General features: G+C 32.7%; 3 non-coding genes across 3 annotated transcripts; all 3 read left to right on the top strand.

The window, feature by feature from the left end:
* Positions 1–1,005: 1,005 nt before the first annotated feature.
* TRNAA-AGC (transfer RNA alanine (anticodon AGC)) lies at positions 1,006–1,078 on the top strand. Its single transcript has one exon. It is a non-coding gene; the product is annotated as a tRNA-Ala (tRNA).
* A 1,629-nt stretch (positions 1,079–2,707) lies between these two features.
* On the top strand, positions 2,708–2,780 carry TRNAA-AGC (transfer RNA alanine (anticodon AGC)). Its single transcript has one exon. It is a non-coding gene; the product is annotated as a tRNA-Ala (tRNA).
* A 4,689-nt stretch (positions 2,781–7,469) lies between these two features.
* Positions 7,470–7,542, top strand: TRNAA-AGC (transfer RNA alanine (anticodon AGC)). Its single transcript has one exon. It is a non-coding gene; the product is annotated as a tRNA-Ala (tRNA).
* Positions 7,543–20,000: the final 12,458 nt, after the last annotated feature.

A 20,000-nucleotide genomic window follows, 5' to 3' on the forward strand; every position in this document is an offset into this window, starting at 1 on the left:
TCGCGGTTTCCTTGTAGGGCGGCGATACGCGGAAGTCTGTCTTCTGACATTCTTTTTACATGCTCATTCCAGTCTCGCCTTCATTGTCATCCCTAACTCACGATATCCTGCGTCTTACACATGCTCCGGAAACGGTGTTTCTTTCTCGGTCTCGCAATGTGTTTCCGGTTACGGATCGGAGAGTCTTCATCTCGGAGGTTCTAAGTCGAGATTTGGTTCTAGAAGTATCTGCTCTTGCCTCAATTGAGGCATGAGCAGATTGAGGCACATGGGACAGATCAATATCCAATGTGATATTGTTCAACATAGCGGTAGCTCTTCCTACAGGCATAACCATCGGCAGGCTGGTCCTGTATATAGGAATGTGAAACAATCTATGCCGACGCTGTCTTAGGTTCTTCACTTGGCCACCAAGCTATGTCTCGAGTTTGACATTTTGAGTTGGTTTCATTTTGACATCGCGTTTGCCAATATCTCCATCGATTGCTCTATTGGTTGTTTTCTTTTCTTTTTCCAATGGAATAATTTTTTCTAACTAGTGATAAATCATTTCACAAATATTTAATAGCTTCAATTAAAAAAGAACAGAGCTTTTTAGTGTTTGACTGGATATCCTAGGTTTGATTCCTTGAGAGGGGGTTAAAATAAATATATATCGTTGTCGTACAAGAGAAAGTGATCAACTAACAAAAAGTAAAATGTTCAGGAGGGCCATTTAGTCACTTTTGCTTGGCAAGAAAATAAACATCAATACAGTTTTAACAAGTTGATAAATTGTACTTCCAAGTTTAAAATCCTTTGAAATTTTTTCAGGGCAATATTAAGCTAGTAAAATATCAAAATATCAAAGAATACATTTGACACACCCATAAGGAAAGTAGTTGATCTCGTTTCGTCATTAACAGTAGTACTGTAGCTAGTTGGTATACGTATTTTACGTTACGTAAATCAGTGCAAGGTTACGATTCTGTTATTTTATTTGCTTTATTGGAGGTATAGTCAACCGGGGGCGTAGCTCAGATGGTAGAGCGCTCGCTTAGCATGTGAGAGGTACCGGGATCGATACCCGGCGCCTCCAAACCTCTTTTTTTTGTCCATGAATGTTGAGATGTCAAAATGCTTAAATATCTCCTAAGCGGAGAAAATCCAGATTTGTGAATAAGTATTTTGACCCACTCAAAATATTGTGAATTTTTTTTTTATTCCAGCATTTCTCGTTATAAACGACCCCGCTTCAGATAATAAACTGCGCAAATTTGAGTCCTTTTTTATTTCCTCCCGATCGCTCGTTATCTACCAAATCATTTGTAACACGTGTCTGCCAAGTGAGTAAGGACGCAGGATTATCCTTCGGCAGCGACTGACCCTACTTTTTTACATAATAATTAAAACATCCATTACGACTTGCCCCCAATTTGGGTGTGACAACTTAATCCCTGCACAATTGAGTCGCGTGCTGCTATAGCAACGGATGTGCGATAAGGTACTCTGAAAGTTCGTTATATTTAGCGTTTATATAGTTCGTTATATTTAATGGCGTTTTTAGGTCAAAGGTATCCTTGTTGGGTAATATATCCAAAATTAAACAAGGTTTATATTATTTTTTGACATCTCATCAAAGATGAAGAAGAATATGGAAGTCTGGGCATTTACGGGGCTGACGACCGTCATAGTCTGGTTTAAGTGATCACTTTACACACGTGTAACATTCACCAAATCTACCCATTATTGACAACCACACTACTCAAATTCTTGGAAGTTCTATATATATGAACCAATTTAAAAACATTGTTCTTGAATCACTAGAACTTCACTAGAGACATCTATTGGTGAGATGTAAATATCTATTGTGAAAATATAGATATCTATTGTGAACAAGTATTTGGACACACTCAAAATGTTGTTATTAAGACATTATCAAACACTACAGTGTTTGATAATGTCTTAAGAAGACGAAACGCATCACGTATTAACATATACATAAATAAATGTAGAATTAAATTCAATAAACCTTGTTTAATTTTTGGATTTATTACCCAACAATTCAATATGGAATTCTACCAACTGTCTCTCTACATTTAGAGGCTTGTCTGCGGGTAGGATAGTAAGGATAGGGAAGGTTAATGAGAAAAATACATCACAAACACCAGACCAATTGAAAATTAATATTTGTATAATTTATTTTACACTGTTAGGGAATCTAACTCGCGACATAATCATGGGTAGAATAGTGAATGTTGCTGTAAATACCTAGACTTCCATATTCTTCTTCATCTATGTTGAGATATCAAAAATTAAAATAATTTCATAGAAGTAATTGATGGTCACGCATTACATCGTATAGAAGCAGTGTTATATTGATCGTCTATAATGCAAGATGGAAAGCTGATCAAACCAGAGCTTCAGGTATTGGTACCTGAAGCTCTGGGTAATATTTAATAAACATTAGAGCGAAAAAACACCCTTATTTATTTTGAAACCCCTGGGAATCAAACCCGGGATATCCGGCATGGTAGCCAAAAGTGATTATACTGTGAAGGCGGACAAAATAGTTAGGTATCTTGATCGCTTATGACGTAAATTGAGGTCAAATATCATTGATATGATGGAATATATTGTTGAATATTAATATACGAGTACGTCACGTAAATTCGACCAAGGTTACGTTCATGCCATAAAATTCGATTATTTCGAGTAGTAGTCAACTGGGGGCGTAGCTCAGATGGTAGAGCGCTCGCTTAGCATGTGAGAGGTACCGGGATCGATACCCGGCGCCTCCAAACCTTTTTTTGTATCGAAAATGAATGAAACAATCAAATTATATTGTATAATTTTTTTTATCGTAATATTTTATTCGTTCTTTAAATATTTTTTATTTGCTAGACTTTGAAAAGTTAAAAGGAATCTAGGGTGGTGGGATTAGTCGGACAAGAAAATTTTTAAAAAATACTTCTAACTAACCATCGCGCCTCTTCTCTCGATCTCTTAGATCTATGACAATTCGGCTCTCCAAACTCAAAACACAGTAAGGGACATTTTTTTGTAGTACGTTTTTTTTGCATTTTTGGACTAAGTAGATTCTACTTAGTTCAAAAGTGTAAAAAAAACGTACTACAAAAAATGTCCCTTACTGTGTTTTAAGTTTGGACAGCCGAATTATGCATGAAACAAAATATCGGCCAGATGCTCGCCACGGCTTCGGTGACATATTTCTATCCGATGGTCCATATTTTCAATATCAAAAAAATAATTAAAAAAATAACACTTAATTGGAAATAATCCAGAATTGTGAACAAGTATTTGGACACACTATATTTGAACTATATTTGCAATATATCATTCCAAGCATTTTTAATTTGTTGCCGACGGATGTTAGAGGTCAAAATAAAATATGGAACAAAGGCAAAATAAATGAATGGGCAAATGATCAAGAGTTAATTTTATGAAAATGATAAAATGTTTATATTCTTAATTTTTTATCTTTTTTGTGTTTATATTAGGTTAAAATCGTTAAAAACAGTAAAAAAAATGTACTACAAAAGAACTCCGCCGACAAGACACGCAAGGTGGCTTGGTGGGTCTCTGCAAAAAAAAGTTCTAAATATGTATAAATTGTGATTTAAATAAATGTATAAAAATGAAAAAAAAAAATACTCAAAATATTTTGTTTACTATATCTGATTTATCGAATATAATATGAAGTCTACATCTAAAAGAAGATGAAGAAGAATAAAAAGACTTCCTATCATGCTTATCTTATGTTTCTTATTTAGTATTATTTATTGTTTCCGTTTCCTGAGTTCAAACAGCCTGCCAGTCTCTTGTCACATTGTGTCGCACTAAGCACCGAACAATGCCGACTCGTCCAACTCCCCCGAAAGTCATTGTTGATATAAATATCGCCTGTAACGATATAATAGTGTTATTAAAATAATAATTTGATGTGTCAATTGCATTGACTTATTGTGCGCAGTAATGTGATATGAAATTGCATCGCCTGGTAAAAATATCATAACTGTAAACTGGGGTGACTCAGTGAAAATATTATTAATTGTGTCATTCAGACTTTGTGATGAATTTCTATATTTTTTTAAATTACCTTACATCCGTAGTGACTCTGAAATCTAGCTACGGCTTATGCAACACGTTTTATGATGGCCCTACTTAGACTTCAACTTTATAAGTTCTTTGGCCCATGCTACTCGTGGGTAGATTTTTTATGTTAAAGTGACTATAATTTCTTGTAATTTATGAGTGAAAATTCTAGGTAAAACACGTTTTTCTATTTAAAAATAAATTTCCAATGAAAATGAACGTATTATATTTAAATACTTTAAAGGAATATAAAAATATAAGAATCGTTTAACTTTTTCTTGTGTATGCAAAGTAAAATATTTGCGCTATCAAAATTTGCACAAAAATCACTTTTGCGAAGGAGATTTAAATATAATTTTTATTAAAATTTTGACAACATAGATGAAGAAGAATATGCAAGTCTGGGTAAATACCCATGTAAATTACTGAGCTTACAACCTGTCGTAGGCTGGATAAATGATCACTTTACACACCTATAATATTCACCATTGTCCCCAGAATTGACAATTTTACTACTAAGTCATACAAATATGATGAAGCGCCCTATAAATATCCAGAATTAAAAACACAGAAATAATCGGCGGGTTTGTATGAGGACATGCCTTAATGTGGATGAGTCGAAGATTGCTTGCAAAGACAGTGGTTTAGGGTTCCTTTCTCTCTGCCTACCCCTGCGGGGAGGTGGCGTGAAGGTTAGTTAGTTTTTCTTTGTGGAAGTACTTCTTTATATTTACCTACGTAAATATGTTTATCTACAAGAGGAAAACTTTTTTCGAGAAATATTTTTCTATGTTCATTTTTTTCCTATTTTGTCTCAACTAACCCAAAGTGTCCCCATTTCACCCGTCGTTATCCACCAGCTGACCAATCACAGCCTCCCGCCGGAGCTGTCGTCCGCGTGCCGACCGAGCGCCTTAATATTCCCACCACGTGACGAGCACGTGTCGCCCACGTGGCCCGCGACCCGACTGTTTTTTAGCGATTCCTCTGTTCTCCATCACCCCCGCCCCCCTAGGCCGGCCGGAGCCTTGTGACCCGCCGCCGCCGCACGCGACCCTCCGTGCGGTCTGACCCCGCTATTTGGACGCGATGTGTGTGAACTGGGATCGTACCACCGCTGGTGTTGATGGAATTGCCAATCAAATGACTTGTGCGTGTTGGGAATAGTTTATACTTTGATAGCTCAATTGAACCATTAAAAAAAACTAAGTACATTTCTAATTTAATGAAAATAGCATTGTTTGATGTCTGATAGATGTTCGAATCATGAAATAAGGAAATAATGCAAAGCATTGTTTGAAAAAGAAGCAGAGGAAGACAGGGTGGTATGGCGTTCTATTCTCTCTGCCTACTCCTTCGGGAAGCAGCGTGATGCTTGGTTAGTGAGTTAGAAATAATAATATATATATATACCGATTTTCTGTGAATTTACATTTAAAAGCTCTCAATGTCGCTTTGAAGGTCTTCTAGGTGGTCTTATATTGATAAAAAAAAAAGTTTTTTTTATCAATTTAAATTGTATGTGTTTATTTAAATAACAATTTTAAACATTTTGAATTTTTTTTTGTAGAGACCCACCAATCCACCTTGTGTGTTTTGTCGGTGGAGTTATTTTTTAATACTTGATCATGTACCCATTTTGCCTTTGTTCCATATTTTATTTTGACCTCTAACATCCGTCGGCAACAAATTAAAAATGTTCGGAACGATATGTTATTCATATGGGCATTGCAGAATCGTCTTCGCTGTCTTCCCCATCTAACCATATTTTCCGTACCACACTTTTTCCAAATTTCTATATTCCTTTTTGGTCTCTTAACGTGTTTCGGTTTTGCACCAAATATCTGAAGTTCCTAGAAGAGATTTTTTTCTCGCTGTGTCTGCTCTGGTCTCTATTAGGTATCAACCCACGGTCCTGCCAAGTATCGAAGAATATAACAAAACACATCACAACCTTATATGGAAATGATTATGCAAGGCATATATTTCATTTTTTACATTCTCAACCATTTTGTATTAGGCCTATAAACTTTGTAGGGTTATTTGTGAATAAAAAAAAAGAAATATCGTATAATGGGGGAAAAATGTACGTCGTTCAATTAAGCAGTCAAATAATGTGACTAATTTACCATAATCCGTTCCGCAGTTAGGCGATGAGATGACGATCTGTGACGGAGGCTGACGAAGGCTGACGAAAGCAGACGGTGCGCAGGAGCGTGGGTCGCAAACAAACAGGACATTCGCATAATGCAACATGATTTCACGGATTTATTGCCATATGAAAGGCAGGAAATACGAGTGGTAAACGATGAAAGACTTTTTATATAAAACACTCTTCTTATCATCCATTGTTTACATTGTGTAATACCACTTTTATAAACACTTATTCATGACTACCGGTATTGGAAAATCATTCCATCATCAGGTCATTAAATTAAAATTCTTTCAAAATGTTATTTTTATACAAATGTCAAATCGTAATAATTTCTACCATACCCTTGAGTTATGAATACTTTTTTTACAACATTTTGAGTGTGTCCAAATACTTGTTTACAAAATCTGGATTAACTCATATTACAGGAGTTATTTTCACTTTTTTTTATGAGATGTCAAAAAAATAGTTATCAATGCTTTTAATATACATCTAATAACATTTAATATACATAATACACATCATTCGTACGGTTTTAATTTTTAGGTCTTTTAAGACTTTAAAAATAAATTATACTGGTAGCTACGAAAACTAACTCAGGAAACTTATTAAAGGTAGTCAGACGTTGAAGCCACTGCATTACTGGTCGGAAATAGTTTTAAAATCAATTCGCATAAAATAAAGAAAATAAAATTGAGATATGTGTGTTGAGATGGTTTGTGCATGTGAATCTAATGAGTAAAAAAGATTTGTAAAAAAAATATGAGGAAAATGTGGTTAGTAATAGAAGCAGAGGAAAACCGAGGAAAACTTGGCATGATCAAGGGTTTCAAATACTCGAAAGAGGTCAGTCAGGTCAGGAGTCGGAATAATTGGGGATATGTATGAGGAAATCATGAATGTGGACTAGGCGGAGATTGTTTGCAAAGACAAATGTGTGTGGCATTCTATTTTCTCTGCCTACCTCTTCGGGAAGTGGCGTGATGATTAGTTAGTTAGTAAGCTATTTATAAATGACTTGATAGTAAGTTAATTGGTTAGTTAGTACGAATAATGGAGAATGGTCAGCGGGTTATCGACAAAAGTGAAAGTAAATTTGATTGTACAAATTGACCGAGTATCTACCTGAATACGCAATGTGTATTATTTTATGCATTAGCAAAATGTAGATCAATGTCACAAAACTCGAATGGCTTATGGTTTCTTGAAGGTGCAAGCAACCGGGGGCGTAGCTCAGATGGTAGAGCGCTCGCTTAGCATGTGAGAGGTACCGGGATCGATACCCGGCGCCTCCAAACCTCTTTTTTTTTTACATATATTCCCAAAGATGTAATAACTATCACAAAAATAAAATGAACTTTTTGCTTGAGATAAACAACAAAATGACAAACTCTTTACACAAATATTACACATATATATATACACTATTAAATAAGTATTAAAGATTAGGCAGGAGTAGGCAGAGAGAACAGAACGCCTCATCACCTGCCTTTGGAAACACATATAAGCCTCGTCTACATTCATACATATCCTCATACTGAACTGACCATTTTTTTTTGTTGTTGAAAAAATTTGGTTTCAAATGAAGCATGTTTTTTTCACAGATGTTTTATATAAAAATAAATACGGGTAAATTACCTTATGTGATTTGAGATTTATGTATAAGAAGTATGTATAAGTATGGAATGTGTAGAATTTTATATGTATTTTATTCTTTAAAATTATATAATAATGGTTTATATTATTTACTGAATATTTTATTAAATTCGTAAAAAAAAACACCTTGCAGGCGGTTTACAATTTAAACTATTATACATGTACAAAATGATATAAGGATTTTAGCTCGAGGGATAAAGTATACACGACATGATCACACGATCTATGGTAACACATTCCCTATCTGCAATTTCAAATTAAATTTTGATTTGAGAGAATTCTCTTTATCACTTACCCCTACCAGAGTCATCCCTTATTTTGCTTCCCATCCCCGGCCAATATAGGTCTGGCCACGTGACCACGCCTTTGTGCGCGATAGAGTGCAGTTCTGCGGGGTAGGAACACTGTGCAACCGGTGCCACTTTGACACTCATTGATATCGGCTGCAGGAGGATGCGTCTCCTTAATTGAAATACCAGAGGAGAGAGTAGGTTATCAAAGAGACGTATACAATTTACGTTTGATTTACAAAATGATGGAAAAATGGGAATATTTTTTGTTATTGCTCAAACTCATAACATTTTTCAATATCTTATGATGATGTTGTCAAAATTGTATAATAAGTTTTATTTAATTTTTTATATTTTTTTGTTATACCGTTGTATAATGTACGTTTGATGTATAAAGTAATGAAAAAATGGGAAGCTTCTTTCACTTTTTCGTATTTTGTCATATAACCATCAAGAGTATTAATACATACCGTAGTCGTACAGGAGAAAGTGACCAAGTACATTTTTTACAAAAACGTGATCATTGACTTTTTGATATTTTACTAGCTTAATATTGCCCTGAAAAAATCTTAAAGGATTTTAAACTTGGAAGTTTAATATATTGACTTATTAAAAATGACTAACTGCATTGATATTATTTATTGATTCGGCATTAACTTTATGGAATGACATGATTATTTTATTAAAATTAAATACTTTAATGAATTTTATTTATATTTACGACTAGTTTCGAAAACGACAGATGTTTTCGAAACTAGTCGTAAATATAAATAAAACTCATCTCAGTGGTATATTCAATTGTTTAATTTTAATAAAATACTGCATTAATGTTCATTTTTTTTCCAAGCAAAAGTGATTTGAATGGCCCTCCTGAACATTTTACGTTTTGTCATATGGTCACTTTCTCCTATATGATTACGATACATACAAATATTGTAAAATTGTATAATAAGGTTTTATTTTTACTTTTTTCTTTTCTTATTTGTAAGACCAGCGTTGAAACGTCATACAAAATGTACGTTTGATATATAAAATGATGAAAAAGGTTTTTATATTATTTTTTGATATCTCATCAAAGATGAAGAAGAATATGGAAGTCTGGGCATTTACGGGGCTTACGACCGTCATAGGCTGGTTTAAGTGATCACTTTACACACGTGTAACATTCACCAATTCTACCCATTATTGACAACCACACTACTCAAATTCTTGGAAGTTCTACATATATATATGAACCAATTTAGAAACCTTGTTCATGAATCACTAGAACTTCACTAGAGACATCTATTGGTGAGATGTAAAGAAGCTTTTTACTAAGCAAGAACTCTTATATTAGTATGTGAGATCCGAATCCTGGATTATTATCACACACATGAGAAACGCCAGAAAATACCATTTTCATTTTTATTATTAAGCTTATAATTTGACCAGATAATTAGGTTTTTATATAAAAAGTTTTTTTTTTGTTTTTGTATAAATTTGTAATATTTTTTGATGTCTTATAACGATCAACGGTTATTATTGTAGTAATTGTATAGGTTTTCATTGTTACTTGTCGTTATTGTAAGAACAGTCACTCGGGGTTGTGAGTAGGTTTGATCACGTACTATAAGGCTGATCACATACTGTTAGGGCTGATCACATACCCTTCATATAATTTAAGATAATTTTTAACAGTTATTGTAATATATTGTGGACAGAATAGTTAAAACAAGGATATAAATTTAAAATAAAAATGTGTAACTTTTGAAAAAATACACATTTTTAATGAGAATTCAAAAACCGTAATTATCAAGGTAATACGGTGTTTGAAAATGATGCGGAATGCATCGAAAAACGTGTCACAGTAGATTTTGATAAATAGTGGTGTTTACTTAGTAAAATTTTAATTAAAAATGGATTTACCCCATCATTTAATTCCCATTCCACATCAATAATAAAACAACACCAATAAAAATACACTTATAAAAATTTGTTACTTAAAAAAATACAAATTTTCGATGAGAATTCAAAAACCGTTTTATTTGAAAAATATATATTCATATTATATAAAGCGTCAAGGACATTTCTTTCTACTGAGTTTTTTTTTTGTAGCAATATATTTCTAGTTACTCAAAGTTATACAACGTCCGGCATTCTCCATCAATAATAAAACAAAACTAATAAAAATTCAATTATAAAAACGTGTGACTTATAAAAAAGGTCACATTTTCGATGAGAATTCAAAAACCGTTTTATTTGAGAAATACATATTGTATAAAGCGTCAAAGACATTTCTTTCTACTGTGTTTATTTAATTTTTTTTGTAGGAATATATTTCTAGTTACTCTTATATAAAGTCCGGCATTCTCCATCAATAATAAAACAAAACTAATAAAAATTCAATTATAAAAACGTGTGACTTATAAAAAAGGACACATTTTCGATGAGAATTCAAAAACCGTTTTATTTGAGAAATATATTCATATTATATAAAGCGTCAAAGACATTTCTTTCTACTGTGTTTATTAATTTTTTTGTAGGAATATATTTCTAGTTACTCTTATACAAAGTCCGGCATTCTCCATCAATAATAAAACAAAACTAATAAAAATTCAATTATAAAAACGTGTAACTTATAAAAAAGGTCACATTTTCGATGAGAATTCAAAAACCATTTTATTTGAGAAATACATATTATATAAAGCATCAAAGACATTTCTTTCTACTGTGTTTATTTAATTTTTTTTGTAGGAATATATTTCTAGTTACTCTTATATAAAGTCCGGCATTCTCCATCAATAATAAAACAAAACTAATAAAAATTCAATTATAAAAACGTGTGACTTATAAAAAAGGACACATTTTCGATGAGAATTCAAAAACCGTTTTATTTGAGAAATATATTCATATTATATAAAGCGTCAAAGACATTTCTTTCTACTGTGTTTATTAATTTTTTTGTAGGAATATATTTCTAGTTACTCTTATACAAAGTCCGGCATTCTCCATCAATAATAAAACAAAACTAATAAAAATTCAATTATAAAAACGTGTAACTTATAAAAAAGGTCACATTTTCGATGAGAATTCAAAAACCATTTTATTTGAGAAATACATATTATATAAAGCATCAAAAACATTTCTTTCTACTGTGTTTATTAATTTTTTTGTAGGAATATATTTCTAGTTACTCTTATATAAAGTCCGGCATTCTCCATCAATAATAAAACAAAACTAGTAATAATTCAATTATAAAAACGTGTTACTTATAAAAAAGGACACATTTTCGATGAGACTTCAAAAACCGTTTTATTTGAGAAATATATTCATATTATATAAAGCATCAAAGACATTTCTTTCTACTGTGTTTATTATTTTTTTTTGTAGGAATATATTTCTAGTTACTCTTAAATAAAGTCCGGCATTCTCCATCAATAGTAAAACACATCTTATCAAAATTAAATTATATAAACGTTTAACTTATAAAAAATTACACATTTTCGATGGTAATTCAAAAACAGTTTTCGTTTAAGAAATATTGTATACAAGCGTCACAGACATTTTTATATGTATAAACATATGTCTAGTCCCTCTAATGTGAGGTCCGGCTATTTGCTTGAAAGCACTCCACCCACAATGACACCTTTGAACAGCAGAAATACAAAACGCGTTTAATTCCCATTCCCCATCAATGTACGGGCAAGTGAACACATAACTATGGCAAATCTTTGGCGAAAACCCGTGGAGCGAGGCGCTATCGATACGAATACCTCATTTGATCCTACCGGCACTTTTGTGCTGGTTAGGTGTGTCACATTGTCGGGCGGCACCTTTGAGGGGGTGTCCTATATGTAGTTTGATGAGCGGCGTATGTGAAGACCGATGTTTCGACAATAATTGAGGATTGTACGTCTGTTTGGGCAAATGGGGTCGGATAATATGGACATAGGTGGTATTTGTTAGGGTCGGATTCGGTATTTATTTTGATAATTAATTGCCACTATGGACAGTATAATTATAATGGATATTGGAAGTAGGTTGATCTATAATATATTGTTTTATTCAACCATGTTGTATTGGATTGTATATACAATTTTCTTTCATTACAATTTTACAATTAAATATTGTAAAATATGACCTTGGCATGAAAAAACTCAGTTGAAGCACAATGCAGGAGCCTGGGTGAGGACTTATCCGATATTGGATGGTGTTAGTTCATAAGGAGCTCTCACGAGAGATGGTATCATACATGATGAAAATAGTGAAGGATATTGGTGCCATAAACCAAGCTAGGACATAAAATACCGAACCTTCTTCTAGTGGAACAGAAGGCCTGTTGACACCAGTCAACAGTCTGGCTTCTCCTGAGGAGTTTTAAGTGGTTTTCTCCCAGCAATGAGAAAATGCTGACAATTTTCTGGATTCACACTAGTTTATCCTGCTTGCTCCCAACAAAGATTAAAGTAAATCATCTTCTTAGCTAGAAGAAACAAAAACCTTTATTAAAAGTAAGGAAAAAAGAATTCAACTCCCATCTAAAAAAATAATAAATAAATAAAAAAATAAGATAAAATATTTCAATAAAAATATTATATGTATTATATGAGAGACTTATAGCATACCTACGTATGTTTTAAAATAGGAATACATTAAATTATTTTCATTAAAAAGGTGTATTCCTGAATCCACCCCTGTTAAGATGCATTTTACTTGACTGCAAACAAGCGCCTACTTATGAAGGTATTTACAATATGCATTTGTGCATGGATGCATCCCTTTTAGCGCAGGAGCTACCAAATTACACATCTATGTACTGGGCCCATCGGACTATCTATTGTCAATGCACTTTTATTATTATTGTTACTTACACATGTTTTTTCTGCATTGAAATGCATTCACTTTTGTTTGCCCTATGTAGGTATCTACAAATTTATTTTTATAAGAATGTTTGCAGACAGAGTGGTGTGGTGTTCTATTTTCTCTGCCTACCCCTGCAGCAGCAGCGGCGCGATTAGCTAGTCAGTTTGTGAAACATATACAGTAAAAACTTGGAAGTAATTCACTCAGATCGATTCATTATAAAATAAAAACACTCATTACCTTAGATTCGAAATACTATATGTTTTACTTCCCGCAATTTTAATATCCGCTTTCATAGTGTTAGGGTTATCATATTTTTGTCCGCTTCCGTAGGGAAATGGTCAGCACGCTCGGCTACCGTTCTGGGGATCCCGGGTACGATTCCCAGGGAGGGGGGGGTCAAATAAATAAGTGATATTTCACTCTAATATTTATTCAATAATACCCTAGGCTGGTGTACCTGAAGCGGAAGGCTGATCACCTTTCATTCATGTGTTAACGATCAAGATAACACTGCGTTTATATGATGCAGTGCCCTATGCACCATTGGTTTGTGGATAAGTGTTTAATGAATATATATTTTTTTGTGTCAGTGTGTGTGTATAATATTGAGGATTCAAGATGTGTATTCGTGCATTTCGATGCACTAATCTCCAATCATTTCCACAACGGTGCTCACGGAATACAAAATCTAAAATTAGATGGAGCTTTGCCATCTCGAAAGCTCAATAGCTAGATAAAATGACCGAAAATTCACGTGTGACGCGGCAAGTGTTGAAGTGAGAGACACAAACAAACTATCTATTACCTTGACCATTGTATGTTTTCGTACATTATCGCTGCATTAAGTATGTAATTTAAAGGTGTGCATTGCAAAGGCGTCCGAATTCAAAGGCCGTATTGACCGAAGGCTCTAGATGCTGAAGGATTTGGAGTGATACTATTTTTACGGTCTAATAGGTGCATAAAAGCTTTGAAGCGGCCTTTCTCTGCGATTGCTATCACCAATACCCATAGGAATTTATTTTATAAATTCGAATAATGTCTTTCATTTTTTAAGTACTTTCTGTATCCTTACTTATATATATATGTGTACAAATAAAGATATTCCTCACGTATCTGATATTTCTATAATATTATTAGTAAGCTAATATAAAATGAACTTTATCCTACCGGTTTCGACAAGAACCTTGTCATCATCAGGGTTTATGTAGTAACTCTTCTTAATGAGTCCCTTAGACTCACGGAATTAGTATGAAATTGAAGCATTTTTGTAAATAATGAGAACACAGATATTTCTCTTTACATTAAAAATATCTTGACGCGTGTTATTTTTTCATTTGTTTCATTTTTATATTTGATATTTTTTTTTTATATTGATTGTATTGAAGCGACCGATTGAGATTTATATAACACAGAAAGAGTGTGAGAAAATTTCACCATTTCATGATTTCTTCTCCAAGCCGCACAAACTTTTGACAATAGCATCAAAGTAGAACTACCCGCTGAGGATAATCCCAGACCAATACAATGGCTGGAATCTTCCTGATCTCACCGCAAGTATGGATGCTGTGCCGCCTCATAATAGGGCGGCAAATATAGACAACGAGAAAAGCGTTACCTACAGCCGAGTTTAACTTGTCTAAAACTCAAACTTTCTTACCACCCCGCCGCTTCCCGGAGGGGTAAGCAGAGAAGATAGAACGTCACACCAATCTGTCTTTTCAAATCAATCTTTGCCTCTTCATAATCGTGCGTCTCCTCGCACATACCCGCCGATTATTACGAATGGCAGGACCACTTTCAAGTATTTGAAATACGAGTATCTTCTCTCGTACTTAATCATGGCGCCGTAGAATAATTGGGTTGACGATTGACTACGAAACTGGGGTCGCGAATTCGATTCAAGAAAGATTTATTTTCAATTGGTCTGGGTGTATGTAATGAATTTTTCACATTTACCTACCCCATCTTTATAATCGAACTTTCAGACTTGCCTCTAAAAGTAGAAGGTTTGCCGGTTATTCCTTAAAATAAAGTTTTTCTCTGTTATCTTTTGCTTCTATTACCAAACAAATTCGCCTCATAAAATTATTTTACAGTACCGAAATAAAAGCAAACAAAATAGCAATACTTGCATTTAAATTTGTTCTGGCCCATATTTTCGGATAGGATGAAAACATACAAAAATTATAAAAATAAAACACTTAAAATACCAATTTTGAGTTTATTAATAAAAACACAACTAGTTTCCAGAACTACAGATGTTCTTATCGATACGTGTATAACAAACTAAAACAGATTTTTATACAAAAATTAATCATGACCAAACACATTTAAATATTTAGATAAGAGATAATTTCAATATTAAATAAAATATCTCCAACATTTTGAGTTTGTCCAAATACTTTTTCGCAAATCTGGATTATCTCCAATTGTAGGAGTTATTTTTCATATTATTTACAAATAATATTATTTTTAAATAATACGAAAAATAACTCCGATAATTGAAGATAATCCAGATTTGTGAACAAGTATTTGGATACACTCAAAATGTTGTAAATAAATTAACTGGTCAAATTATAAGCTAAAATAATAAAAATGAAAATGATATTTTCTGGCGTTTCTCATATATATGATTATAATCCAGGATTCGGACTTCACATACTAATATAAGAGTTTCTGCTTAGTGAAAAGCTTCTTTACATCTCACTAATAGATATCTCTAGTAAAGTTCTAGTGATTCAAGAACAAGGTTGTTAAATTGGTTCATTTATAAAGAAATTCCAAGAATTTGAGTTGTGTGGTTGTCAATAATGGATAGAATTGGTGAATGTTACACGCATGTAAAATGATCACTTAAACCAGCCTATGACGGTTGTCAGCCCCGTGAATGCCTAGACTTCCATATTCTTCTTCATCTTGAGATGAGATGTCAAATATGAAAAAATCTCCAATATTATATCACGATATTGATGAGTTTAGTTTGGAATTTTTTGTAATCTATATCTTCGCGATTACGTGGTGTTGTATAGATATTCACTTACTCGCAGCTTCAAAATATATCTCCAAGTTAATTCAAATAACTCCCTTAACAATGGGGGTTGAATTGGAATTCACATCTTGTATTTCTGACAATAGCGCACAATGCCCCGAGACCGCAATCAATTTTCGTTTTGCGAAACGCAATGTAGGGATTATGGTACCTATAATACTCGTATAACGCTTGTAAAGTAAAATCCAACGCGTTATCATCCTTTTTTATATACTCTGATTTCGGCTATTGTCTGCTAGTAGAAGGAGTATCCTGAATAACCTTTCTAAAGAAAATGTATAAAAATGTATCATTTTAAAAAGGTAGTAAGTCATTACATAATAAAAAATATCTTCGTAACTAAAAAATGTATTTTGTATTAAACTTATTAATGAGTTTTTTCTTAAGTAGTTTAACTGAGTTTTAATGTCATTACACATGACTTTTTTCGAAAACAAAGAGACGTTTTTATCTACAGGTGAAAAGTAAAACTAACTAACAAATAAATATTTAGGTTTACATATAGAGGTTGGTAGGGTAATAAATAGAGGAGAGGGGGGAGTAAAGGAACAAGGTTTTTAATAAAAGAAAATATAGATAATATTGGTGACGTATTTTGAAGTAGCATATTATTGATGAACGTTTTATCAGAATTTTTAAGTGTTTGTTTTAAAAATTTTCAAAATTGTTCATGTTTTGACCTTTATTTTTATATTAAAAAATACATGTTTAAAGCTTTTTTAAATTTCATTAATTAATTGCGTAATATAATGTAATCTGCGATGCGTAAGGAATACAGTATAGAATTTGACAAAAGTAATGTTCAATGTTAGCGCTACTAAGGCGGACAGTACACATACCTACACATATGAATGTGACAAATCAAAGCTGCTATTTCGTAATGCAAATTTAAGTGGTTATTTAAATATGAGCAGAGATGAAAGTATTGCGGTAAATTTAGATTAAAATGTAAGAGGATATAATGATTTAATTAATGAATTCGGTTCTCACTTTGTGGTAATATTTGTTCATTTTCAATTCAAATTTTATTTGTTTATTACAATCATTTTTAAATCGATTGTGACACACTTTGAATTATATTATATATTATATTCCATATACGGAGTATATGCAGAATGATTTGGATGAAAAATTCAGGTTTAAATTGAACACTGATAACGGTCAGTCTACGTATATATAACTAGATAAGTACCTACTTCCAACTACTAAATATTCTACATACTTCAGCTATCATAAACCCAAGATTTATTTAATATATTATATATGAATGGAAAATTATAAATAAAAGAGATATTTCATTTACCTACGAGAAATATTGTTAATAAATTCAATATTGCCTTTTTCTTATCCTGAAATAATAATTGCAATACAAAGATAAACTGTTTTACAACCTAAAAAGTGTAACTTCTAACGCCCGCTATAAACATTTTTTGTTGTTCATAACTCATTAAAATTTTATATTTCTGCACAGCCAAGACATTCCCTCCACCCTTGCTATCTCCAGAACTACCCCTGCGTATTGTGCGCGCGTATAATGATATATTTTGTCGGGATTTAAAGAATCGACCACGCATCGATAGTTTCCGTATCTTTTTATAAGCCTGTTTTTTAAACGAATCACATAAATAAATAATTTGCAACATTTTGAATGTGTCTAAACACTTGTTCACAAATCTGGATTATCACCAATTAGGAGTTTTTTTAAATATATTTTTTGACATCTCAACATAGATGAAGAAGGCAAAGGCAAGAATATGCCAGTCTGGACATTTACAGGGGTTATGACCGTCATAGGCTGGTTTAAGTGATAACTTTACACACGTGTAACATTCACCAATTTATGTCGGGTTGTGATCCCATGGTTAGTATCGCATATTATGTACTCTTAAGTCAGAGTTTCTCGGTTCGAATCCACTCTACCATAATTTGATACCTATTTCTAATAATGAGCCGCTTAGGCTCACAGAAATAGTATGAAATATTTGCAAAAATAATAAAAACACGAATATTTCTCTTTTTCCCAAAAAAATCTACCCATGATTGACAACCACACTATTCAAATTCTTAGAACTTGTAGATATATTGATTATACTTAATACACAGTTCTTGAACTCGATAGACTTCATTAGAGACATCTATGGTGATTTCCATAGATGTTCTTCTTCACCTATGTTGAGATGTCAAAAAATGATGTAAAAAATAACTTCTAATTGGAGGTATTCCAGATTTGTGAACAAGTATTTAAACACACTAAAAATGTTGTAATACTTTATTTTTTATATACAATAGAACAAATAATTCAAGGAATATTAGTAAGTCGAATTAAAAAACCACCCCTAAAACGAATAGGATATAACAATAGAAGTAATGGTAGAGATTATTGGAGCGAAAATTTTAATCTTGGATGATCGTGGCTGGCTCGTAGGTATTATGTATTGTGGATTGTGAAACCGACTTTTGTGAATCCTACACCGCAATTTCTAGGATTATTGTTCGTATGCCTCTATATATTTCGTTTATCCCGAATCAAATAAACAATCGTGTTTCCAACATTTTGGATGTACCGAAATCCTGTTTTAGGTTTTGTAATTATTATAATTGAGTTTATTTTTTTGTTGTTTTTCTATAAAACACTTAAAATCCTATTATTTTATGACATCTCATCAAAGATGAAGAAGAATATGGAAGTCTGGGCATTTACGGGGCTGACGACCGTCATAGGCTGGTTTAAGTGACCACTTTACACACATGTAACATTCTACCCATTGTTGACAACCACACTACTCAAATTCTTAGAAGTTCTATATATATGAACCATTTTAGAAACCTTGTTCTTGAATCGCTTGAATTTCACAAGAGACACTATTGGTGAGATTTAAAGAAGCCTATGACGGTCGTCAGCCCCGTAAATGCCCAGACTTCCATATTCTTCTTCATTTTTGATGAGATGTCAAAAAATAATATGAAAATAACTCCTCTAATTGGAGATAATCCAGATTTTGTGAACAAGTATTTGGACTCACTCAAAATGTTGTACTTAAAATCTTTACAATAACTTATATCTATGTTTACACGGAAGAGGAGCACAAGTCCCGTGGTATATGTTACATGTTATATGTCTTCCGTTTCACCACAGACGTATTTTGTATTTATTGATTTGGCGTTTAATTTGTAGAACTCAATTTTAATTTATGTATTAATTTTTAAATCAAACACAGATTTTTTGAGTCTACTAAGTTGTATTTTATTAAAAAACACATTAAAATTAGTATTGTGACAATTGTTTCGCGTAGTTATGGCATTTTTAAATGAATGTGAAGATTAACTGTGACAATATTAATTTTTATGTGTTTTTTAATGTAATCAAACTTAGTTGACTCAAAAAATTTGTGTTTGCTTTAAATATTATATGAATTAGTTATGTACTATATTATGATTTGTTTGCACGTTGGGCTCCTGCATATCCCTTGCAGGCCCAGTATGCAAAAAAAATTGAAGGATTTTGCACATATTTCAAAATAAAAGGATTTCTACTAAAAAAAAAACTTTGCTCAAATCAACTTTAGATACTGCCGCGAATATGATTTATTTGGTATATAGCATTTAAAATTGAATTTAAAAAAAATGTAGCGTGGTTATGACATTATGAGGCGATTGTGATTGATAATATTGAGTCAAGTAGAAAAAGACCGAGGAAAACTTGGCATGATCAATTATTTCGGTATAATCATCGGGTGTTGGTGTGGCGTTCCATTCTCTCCGCCTACCTCTGCGGGGAGGGCGTGGCGGTCAGTTAGTTACCTACGTTTTTGGTAGTGACTTCCATATTCATCTTCATCTATGTTGAGATGTCGAAAATGCAAAAAGAATCGTGTACTAAAACTTTATCTTATTATAATATTTATACATT

The sequence above is a fragment of the Brachycentrus maculatus genome, unplaced genomic scaffold, assembly GCF_059751285.1.
Source record: "Brachycentrus maculatus isolate JH-2025_06_01 unplaced genomic scaffold, ASM5975128v1 h1tg000138l, whole genome shotgun sequence".
NCBI lineage: Eukaryota > Metazoa > Arthropoda > Insecta > Trichoptera > Brachycentridae > Brachycentrus > Brachycentrus maculatus.